An 11,536-nucleotide genomic window follows, 5' to 3' on the forward strand; every position below is an offset into this window, starting at 1 on the left:
AGGCCATCCAAGAAAGCCTTAGGGGTAATCGTGCTCCACAAAACACTCATATGTATCCAAGAAGGGAGCAACAATGGTGCTCAATTTTCTTGGGCCCACATACTACGAGTGAATGCCCTACTTTCAGAGTAAAGTTTAATGGGACTTGTAACGCGTGTGGTAGGTATGGCCATCAAGCGAAGGATTGCCTAATGCTTAAACGCATCATGGAAAATAGACCGCCTATAGCTTGGGCAGACTCACCTCGAGTTCCTGCATTGATGCCTACCCCACCCATGGAGCAACAGTTGCCATTACAGCACATGGTCCCTAGAACCCAAAATGTGGTACAAACCACACCGTTGCCACCTCCAGTGCTAGGACCGCAACCCCCTCATCCAAGAGTTACACCTATGAACCAAATAGGTTGCGAGTCATCTAGTACTTATGTAGATTGCGAAGGGGACATAGACTCTAGTATCACCTATGGAGTCGACATGATTGAGGAGTGTCCCATGTACTATATGGAAGACCATTGGGGACAAATCAAACCGGTATATCAAGCTACTGCCCTAGCAGCAAGAGGCCAAAACATTAATAGTTTTGCCAGGAGACCACCTCTTCAGTGCTACGAATGTGGTGGACCACATCGAGTAGCTGAGTGCCCCATTAGAATGCAAAAGAATGCTGCACTAATGCAAACAAGTCAAGGGAGTGCATTGGCAATGCCAATACTCATTTGTAATCGTTGTGGCATAGATCATTTGATCGCACAGTGTCCTAACAATCCAAACGCGCCGAAAATCACACCATTGAACTTAATAGAGATTGTTGATGGGACACCACCAAGTATAAACATAGCACCAGTGAATGCACTCACACGGTCGATGCTCCAAAAGCAAAATTACATCCTCGAAGAGAGAGATGCTGCATCCATTGGCCGAGCGAGAAAGAAGAAAACACGAAGAAAGAAATCCCTTAATGCTTCTAGCTCAAAACCTAGTTCAAAGACTAACATAGGGACAGGAGAGGATCCCGTGTATATGAATGACCCTGAGGATGACTCAGATTCGATAGAGACCACGGAGACCAAAACTATTACTACAAAGGAAAAAGCCAGTGAGGAGGATCACGAGAGGGAATTACGACGAACACCAAAAGAGTATTCAAAGTTAAACCACCCAGTTGCGAACCCCCAAGATAAGCCACGAGAGACGAAAAATGAGGATTGCAAGAGAAAGATTGGAACCTATCCAAACCCAACAGTGGAAATTGAACGAGTCCAACAACTGAGGGGTTTGGTGGAAGAAACTCAATGAACATTAGAACCTGAACCCAAACATATCCAGATGTCGGACACAGTGTTTCCCACACAAGTTCAACCTCACAAGAACTACAGGCCGTTAGCTATACCAAGTATCATTCGGGAAGAGAGTGAGGGTAGGACATCTGAAAATGGACACACACCTTTCCTACTAGAGAGAATGTTTGGTGAGGGAATGCCCGACCCCCTTGAGGAAGTGGAGATTCCATCTTCACCATTCTCTTGTCAGGGTCCTACATCCCACAAGATGCCATTAAATGTTGCCAAATTGATGGATTTCATGTCTTCAGAAGTTAGAACCACCATCATGTCCAAACTATATAAAGACCCCGAGCTAGTCTCAGCTCTTCGAGCCTTCCTCAATGGAGAATTACAGGCCGGATTACCACAGTTTGCACATATGAACAAACCTGACTCGGTAATGAATGATGAGGAACATTTAGCACCACCATCTGACCTAGCGGGACATGAATCTGTAATTGAAGTACTCGTTAACAAGTTGGGGCAATACTTTGAAGGTGATGAATCTAATGCTACTCTGCCAATCACTACTAAAGGATTAACTGTAAAGGGAGTCCTTGACGGTGGTGCGGGAGTCAGCATGGTGACAAAGAGTTGTTGGGAGTCTATGGGCCGACCTCACCTTGAAGCCACAAGCGTAGTGGTAAAAATGGCTAATGGATCTATTGTTACGCCTATTGGAATGCTAAAGGATCTCAGAATCAAGGTCTTGGGACACAAGGTAAGGCAAACTTTCATTGTTATGGATTTTTCCAAGCATCCTATGTCATTTGAGATGATCTTAGGACGTCCATTCATGAGGGAAGCAAAAATGGTGCATGACTGGTCCAAAAACCACGTCTACTTACAGTTCCAAGACTCTGTCATTCGAGTTGTTCTTTTAAGTGGTCGAACGCATCCTCTAGGAAATAAATTCATCATTGATAATCGATCAGACAGAACAATTCAGTCAGCTCCATTATAGTATTGTTACACGTGTAATGAAGACACAGATATTGGGGAGAACTCTCCTTATATGGATATCCTACCCGGAATGGCTGAGTCAGACAATGTCGATTGGGTACACCTAGCGGCAACTATAGATACATGGGGAGCTAGAGGAACAACCTGGGTAACACCAGATGGGGAAGAGATACCACACATTGCACCAGTAAACATGTTAGGTGTAGCGCATGTAACATCCAATGATAAGAAAGAGGCACACCTACCTGAGAGTGAAACCGATGATTCCTCAAAGGCTTCAGGCCAATACACATCATAAATGGAATCTCAGGGAGAAATGGATTCAGAACCTGAGGAAACATCGATTGAGCCAAGTATAGAAACTGAACACTCAAGGTCTAGTACGACCATCTATGGTAATTTATATGAGCGTGAAGAAGATACAAGTGAAGACCTATCAAGCGAGTCGAGTTCAAACATTTACCAAAATCAAAACCTTAACAAGAAACAAAGGTCATATAAGAGACGATGATATCGAGCAAATGTGAGAGCTAGGATAAACAAGGAAAGATCTACTGCAGAATGGCTTAGCTATCTAGGGGCATGTGATGCTCATCGAAAGCTAGTAGACAATTGGGGTGAACATCTCCAGAGTGTCATGTGGTGCAGCCCGCAACCCATTGACCTAGCTCAATTGGAGGTTACAGAGCCGAAATTGAGTCGAACTATAAGAAGACGTCAAAACCGAGAGTTAGCACAACAACAAAAGGAGGCAGAACTAAAAGAAAGGTCTCCGTCAGGACAAGAGCCTGCTGACTTACATACGGCTCCTGAACATTTTAAATCTTATACCACGGGGGAGCAAAAGGTTGTGTATGCCAAAGCCCAACGAATACCTACCAATGGAAGCAGTGGAGTCTATGATGGTCCAGTGGTAGTTAAAGAGATAGAATTAGCAGAACCAGGTGAGGAGTCTAAACCAGTCTTTATTGCTCAAGACCTTACCGAAACTGAAGAGGCTGTACTTAAGGAGCTCCTCAAGGAATACAAGGATATCTTTGCTTGGACATATCATGACATGAAGGGCGTTCCACCTTCTGTGGTGCAACATACAATTCCCATGATCAACACTGCTAAACCCGTCCAGCAACGACCCTATCCAATGAATCCTAAGTACGCAAAAATTGTACAAGAGGAGATTGAAAAACTTATCCAATGTGGATTCATATACCCTATTTAGCACTTAGAATGGGTTTCTCCAATAGTCATTGTGCCAAAAAAGAATGGGAAACTAAGAGTGTGCATGGACCTCAAGAAAGTTAATGCAGCCACTAGGAGAGATCATTATCCCTTGCCATATTCAGAACATGTGCTTGAAAGAGTTGCGGGGAAGGAAGCTTATAGCTTTTTAGATGGGTACTCTGGTTACAATCAAATCACAATTGCATTAGAGGACCAAGCTAAAACTGCTTTTATCACAGAGTTTGGAGTGTTTGCATTTCGTGTTATGGCTTTTGGCTTAACAAATGCCCCTGCTACATTCCAACGATTAATAAACACTGCGTTTAAAGAATTTCTAAGGGAGTTTTGTGAAGCTTTCCTAGACGACCTTTGTGTTTATTCTTCTTGGGAGAAGCATTTGTTATATCTACGAAAAATATTTGAAAGGTGCAGATTTTATCGCATCTCATTGAACCCTTTCAAATGCCAATTTTGGGTTAAGCATGGAGTCATTCTAGGGCATATAGTGTCCAAGAACGGGATATCCACAGATGAGAGTAAGATTAAAGCCATTGCCGATTTGCCACCACCTACGAACTATAAAGGAGTTCAAAGATTTATGGGCCATGTTGGTTATTATCGAAGGTTTATTTTAAACTTTGCCGAGATAGCGCGTCCATTGTACAAGCTTCTTATCGAGTTTCACTGGACGGAAGAATGTCATCGATCTTATGAGTTTTTAAAGAAGGCCCTAACAAGTGCTCCAATCCTGTGAACACCTGATTGGAATGTACCTTTTCATGTGCATATTGATGCATCAAATTTTGCTATTGGGTGTGTTCTAACTCAACCAGGAGAACATAAATTGGACTACCCTATTAGCTTTGCAAGTCGCCAATTAAATGATGCCGAGATGAACTACACTACTACAGAGCGCGAAGGTCTAGCTATGATTTACGCAGTAAAGAAATTTCGCTATTACCTTCTTGCTACCAAGTTTGTGTTTTATGTTGATCATCAAGCATTGCTATATTTGGTAAACAAGCCGTGTTCCACAGGTCGAATTACACGATGGTTGTTAATTCTTCTTGAGTTTGACTTCACCGTTGTTGTGAGGCCTGGGAGAAAACATGTCATGGCGGATCATTTATCTTGTATCCCTAATGGCGAAGCTCCTACGGGGGTTGATGATGAATTGCCTGATACTCCTTTGTTCATTGTTGAGACAATGCTTGAATGGAGTGAAAAGATTGTTAACTTCTTAGTTAATGGTTTTCCACCCAAAGAACTGCGAAAAGATATAGCTCGAAAATTAATCAAGGAATGCGAACCCTATTGCTTACTGGCTGGAACTCTTTATAAAAGAGGAAAAGATGATGTTCTTAGACGTTGTGCCCGCGAGGATGAGTATTTATATATTCTACAAGAGGCACACATGGGCGTAGCTGGTGGTCACTTTTCAGGAAAGTTGACTGCCTGAAAGATCTTACAGTCAGGCTATTGGTGGCCCACTCTGTTTAAGGATGCATCACTTTTTGCAAAGGGATGTGATGAATGCCAACGCTTCAACAAGCCACAAAGAAGGGATAGGATGCCTCTACATCCCATCAAGGTAACCCAACCATTTGAAAAGTGGGGCTTAGACTTTGTAGGACCGATTAGTCCGACTGCACGTAACACGCAATCGCGATATATCATTGTGGCTACCGACTATGTAACCAAATGGGCTGAAGCAAAAGCAACACGAAAGGCGAATGCAAAAACAACAGCTAAGTTCCTCTTTGAGAACATTATCACACGTTTTGGATGCCCCTTTGAACTTGTGAGTGACAATGGAACTCATTTTATAAATGAAGTAATAAAATAACTCACATCAAACTTCATGATATCTCACCACAAGTCTACACCCTATTATCCCCAAGCAAATGGCCAAGCTGAGAGTACCAACAAAACTCTCATCTCCATTTTGACAAAGACAGTTGAGGCTCATCGCACTGATTGGGACCTAAAGCTTACATAAGCTTTATGGGCTTATCGTACTGCGTATAAAGTTGCTATTAATTGCACACCGTTTAAGATGGTGTATGGTCAAGAAGCAGTTATGCCATGGGAGTTTGTCATTCCTAGTCTTCGAGTAGCTTCTCAAGAAGGTTGGGATGGTAACCCCTTAGTGGAGCGATTATATATCCTGGAAAGGCTAGATGAAGAAAGGCAATTAGCTGTGCGAAATGCTTTAGTGGAAAAGGATAGGAGAAAGAAATGGTTTGATAGCCATTTAAAGGATAAAGACATCAAGGTTGGTGATAAAGTTCTTATGTACGGGGTACGTAATGAAAAGAAGAAATTGAAATACGCTGGTAAGGGACCATATCGACTGTGTGAAATTACCCCGCAAGGTACCATTCGTGTGGAGACTCTAGATGGAGTTGAAACCATTGGATTCCTTAATGGGAGTAAATTCAAAAGATATTATGATCCTCTAAGCGAGGAAGAGTTGCAAGCCATCCATCAAAAGAAGGCTGCCAAGGAACAAGCAGAGCTTAAAAAAATCCAAGCAAGAGTTGAGGCTCGAGAACGACAACAACGTCTTATACGCCAACGAAAGGCTAATCTGGGAATCACGCAAGCATTTTTCGAGGACACAGATGAAGACTCATTAGAATCTGAGCCACCCCTACGATACCCAATTGAGCTAAATAGCCCCTATGGGAAAGTACTATACAATGCCTTATTAGATACGGGAGCTAAACACAATTTGTTATCCTATGGAGTTTGGTGTCAATTAGGGAAACCAACCCTATCGTCGAGTACGATGCAAGTCAAGGGCATTAATAAAAAGAAAACTGCTATTCTTGGAGTCCTTGAGACCCCTATTGTCTATGACAATGGAAGCATAGTGCAGAGGTTTCTAGTCATGCCCGCGGGAGCTATGGAAGGCAACGTAAACCTGGGACACACGTGGATGTTGGCAACCAAATGCACTATTGATTGGGATACTGGTAGTGTCACGACGCGACCACCGACTCTTACCCCTATCATTCAAGCAAAGTCACCTACGTTGCAAACTCTAGCAAAGTTGAAGGATAGCCAACATTCACAAGCCAAGGTGGTTAACTCGTCTTTGCCGCCTACCCATGAATCTAGCACTTCAACACTTGTAGTTGCAGCAAGCAGTAATATTGCAAGTACTCAACCTGCACGAACTAAGAGTACATATCAATGGGTCCCCAAGGCCTTACTTCCAACTACCTCAACCCTCCCATCCATTCCAAGAAAAAATTTCCCGGGAAAACCAAGAGGGCGCCCTAGGAGAGTCAAGACCAAATCACGATGGATTCCAAAACAACTATTAAAAGCCCAAGGCTACTATGATGGAAATGAGAAAATTTGGGTACCTAAACGTAAAATGTGTCCTTCCCTATGGACAACAAACCCATATGAGTCAAACAGTGTAACGCTAAAGCCAATGGCAGACCGTGGGAAGGGAAAGATCACAGAATGCTACACACCTAGTCCAGAGCTAGTTTGGGCTCCAAGGCAAAACCAATTTATTCCACCTAGCTCAGGAAGGGGGGAGTTCCATGAAGCTTCTAGCTCTTCATGTAATACATCCATAGAGATAAAAGCTTCTACACAGCCTCCATCTATAGTAGTGGACCTCCATGAAGCTACAAAAGAATCCACACCTCCCAGTGTTCAAAAATCACCTGATGAACCACTTCAAGTTCGATCCTGGGAGAGTACCTTACCACCCTTGCAACTTGACGAGGCACCTAGGGTAATAGAAAACTACTGGCAAAAATCCTCACCTATTACCAACTGGAACAATTGGTTTCAAAGGGTGACGACATCATTTCAAACGGTATGATCTACCCAAGGAAGGGGGGAGTGTTTGTGGACATCCCTCATTCACTTGCTTCCCTCTCAACCTTTCTCCCTGACCTCTTAATCTCCGATCTTAGGGAATGTATATATAAAGCCTTATACTCACAAAAACAAGATAAAAAAGTAAAAGAGCAAGAGCCATAACACAAATCATAAAAACAAATTATGCACAAGAACATGACCCTCGTAATATTTGCACTCTAGCCATCATCTATTTGCGTGTACAGATATGGCTAGTACGCTAGAGTCATCCACTCCTGCCTTGGGTGAGAGGTACCCTCGTTACTTTTCACAAATATTTCACATGGTCGTTCCAGTGCTTGCATGTGAATGGGATTTGATAGGTATGCTAGCATGTGAGAGGAATTTTGAGGAGTTAGAATGGCTGATACGTCTCTTGACCACGTCTGATCCATACTTAGTAGAGAGCGTTTCTCCCATTGCACAAGCCTACCCTTTTGACCAAGATGACTATAGGCGTCTAGTGACCTTCTTAGTAAACATGGGCACCTATGATGAAGAAGAAAATTTACACGACTACACGGATGGCACATATGGTCTCATGGATGATGACTTTGTTTATCTCGACGACGAGGATAGGGGTTTAGCCTTAGGGTTTCCCCCCAACCTCTACAATATCCTATTCCCTTGACTCTCTAGGGGAGTGCAAATAATTAGGTTAGGGTTCCTTATGTTTTTTGTTGTGTTCAATAAGTGTTGGTACCTTTTCCCACTAATGTGCCTCTTGGAGGTATTCCTTTTGTTTCCTAGTGTGTACATAAGCGTGTTGCTATTGATAGGATTTGGACCTTCATGGAATCTTTATCTCGACTCACTCTTCAAATCAAGCGCGACCATCGACACAAATAGGTGTTTCTTGTCCATTAGCATTGCCCCTTATCTTTTTTGCATCTATATTTGTCTGCTTTAATTGTGATTGGTAGCCTAATATTCACCGCATTTTCTTAGTATCAAACATTTAATTCAATGTAATTTTTTGTCATAATCACTTGTCGAGGTTTAAAAATCAAGCAGTCCGACTAAGCTAGTTTGTCCAAGTTAGGTGTTAGAAATCTTCTCTTAATACCATGGGGAATGCCTTCCTAATAATTAATGGTTACTTAGGTTCTTAATCCAATTTAGGCAGCATTGTGTGAAATGTACTAGGGCTTTCTAGTGGGCTTGACCCTATTGACCTTTAGCTTAAGTATTATGAAGGGAGTTTACTAGTGTGATGAGCCTGGGGAGGTGTATCAGTGTTATATGACCCCCCAAAGTTACAAAATTAAAATGCTGAAAATGAACAAACAAAAAATCAAAGTGCCACACTGTAAAATCTTAAGCTGGAAGAGAAATCTCAGCTTGATTTGGTACTTCACTCACATGTATTGCCTATGGTACTAGAGCCCTAGAGGTTCCCAGTATGGGCGCTTTTACTTGAAAAGCAAAAAACCCAAGGCATACAAAATAAGCACACACATCAAAATTGAATCATTGTGAAAAGACTTTGGGGGGTCAAAGAAAAAGTAATCAGTCAGGCGATGATTTCATGAGAAATTCCTTTTATGGTAGCTTAACTACAAGGTCTTCTAAATATAGCCTCTAGTCAGCCCTCGAACATGAATACTTGGCTCTCGCAATTAAACAACTTAATTGAGCACAGAAAATTAAGAAGCTTACCCATGGTATTAATATTTGATCTCTAGTGCCTTTCGATCGTCAAATTAGCGACCCCAGACTTGTTTAATTTTTTACCTGTACATCTGTTTATGCATTTGATTACATTGCAATTTAATGTTCATTGCTGACAAATTGTTTGAAATTCTTTTACCAATCAATTTGTCTACCTAAAACTGCATATGCTTTTTAATCACTTATGAGAATGCAATTACTGTGCCAATGTTGTTTGATTTTGCAGTGACTGAAGAAGGCTAAGGACATTCATCTCAAATGCTCTTCCACCTCGACGAACGAGCTTCAACTCAATAGCTTCCGAGGACGGAATCTACATCAGGAAGGGGGGCATGTTAACCCTCACAGCTCACAGACACCCCATCACCTACGACGGACGTGTATTATGTATTTGGTAGAGTCAGGTACCGGGCTTGTCGGACCAATAGGAAAAGGGTAAGAGTGATCGCCGATGAGAGGCGCACTCTAACCGGGACATTCAAGGGATTAGTTGGCTAAGCATGGGTGCCCAAGTGTGAATGGGGTGAGCTCATATAAAAGCCAACTAAACCTAAAATTCACTCATTCTCTCATTTGTGCAATAGAAGAGTGCTCTTGCTCCATCTCCATCTCCATCTTCTTCTTCTTCACCTCCTTGTGTGTGTGTGTATGTGAGAGAGAGAGGGAGGGTGTGTGTGCGATCGAGCATTACGAAGGCACGACGGCGGCGAAGCGGTTGAGCGTGGCACGACTGCAGCTTCTTCTTCATCGCGGCGAGGAATCCACCACGAAGGCAAGCGTAGAGCGGTGAGTGACACACCCTTTGCTCTCTTGAGCTTGCTAGATTAGTCTTGTTGTGTGCTTGGAGCCATTTGTGGCTCGTACACGGTGTATCGGCAAGTCCCTTGCTTCGACAGTGCGGCAAGGAGCGCACACCCTACTTCTCTCTATCTCTCTTCTTCTCTCTACCTTCTCTTGATGTCTTTTCCTCTCTCTCTCTCTCTCTCTAAGACATAATTTTTCTGAGCAATGGAAGGCTTTGCTGTAACAACATCTCAGAATTGAAAAACTTTGTGTTTTTGTTGTCGACTTGAAGGCAATGTCAGACAAAACTCGCAAGGGTGGAAAATCCACATTCGGCATGGAGAATGATGCAAAATCTCCAAGAAATTTGGATGCTAATCCAACCACATCGTCTACAACAACGGAAACAATGATCATGGCTTACTTGATCTCATTACAAGAAACCGTCAACAAGCAAGGTGAAGAGCTGTGTGCACTTGCAATGGAGAATGAAACTTTAAGAGTTCTTGTTGTGGAGAATGAGCACCTCAAAAAGGTTCTTGAAATGCAAACAACACGCTTGATGCATTTTGAGAATGAAGTTCAAGAATGTGAGCGCTCTCTTGTGGACATAAATGTATTGAAAGAGTGCTTGAGCAAAGTTGAGAGTGATCATGTATTGAAAGAGGAAACGATAGATACAATACGACATGATGTATGTGAGATGAGAAATGCATCCAACTCCTGAGCTGATATATGTAAAAATAATGTGGTTTCTACATCTCCTATCATGCAAGCCCTTGTCCAAGCAAAGAATGTAGAGAATGTGGACACTCAAGAATTGCAAGAACAACAAAAACGCTCAAAGAACATCGTCATTTGTGGAATCAAGGAGAAAAGCATGGAAACACCCCAATCTCTTGCGGTTGCTATTGAAGAGTTTTTTGCTACATACTTTGGCATGTCTGGAATCATGGCCTATGGTGCACATCGAGTTGGAAAACAAGGAGTCCCTCGCTCGGAAGAAAGATGTATTGTATGTACCATGGCTGATGAGGTAAAGAGAAAGATCATCCTTGACAATAGTTGGATCTACCTCAAAGGAACGGGTTATAATGTATATGAGGATCACACTCTTATGCAACAAAATGTACGTCGCAAATCATATGAGGAAAGAACCAAGAAGGTCAAGGTGTCATCTCAAGAAGAAAAGTCACTTGAGGAGGATGCAAGTCCACCCAACAAATAGGGACACATGATCTATGAGACTAACTCACACTTGAAAATAAGCTTTTGGAATTGTAGCGGCTATCCATGGAATGCAGGAATTGGCATTGATGAGCTTACCATTGACTCCGACGTGATACTTCTTGTCAAAACATGGGAGCATGATGCGCAACAAATTCTTGGATTTGACAAATAGGATGTGCATTCTTTGATGTGGACAAAAAATGCAAAGCAATGTAGAGGCCAAGGAGGCACAACATGTATGATAAAAAAGGGTTTGAAAGATGTTTCCATTGTCAAAGAAGATAAGTATAAATGCTACTTATGGCTGAAAATCAGCCCACCCAATGGTCAAGTCATGTTTGTGGTTGGTTGCTACATTCCTCACTATGACTCCAACTTTTATGCTCGCTTGGATATGGATAGAGATCAGCCTTTTGTTGAACTAGAGGAAGACATTGCTCATTACAAGGACCAAGGTGA

The sequence above is a fragment of the Adiantum capillus-veneris genome, chromosome 17 (assembly GCF_014529385.1).
Source record: "Adiantum capillus-veneris isolate H3 chromosome 17, ASM1452938v2, whole genome shotgun sequence".
NCBI lineage: Eukaryota > Viridiplantae > Streptophyta > Polypodiopsida > Polypodiales > Pteridaceae > Adiantum > Adiantum capillus-veneris.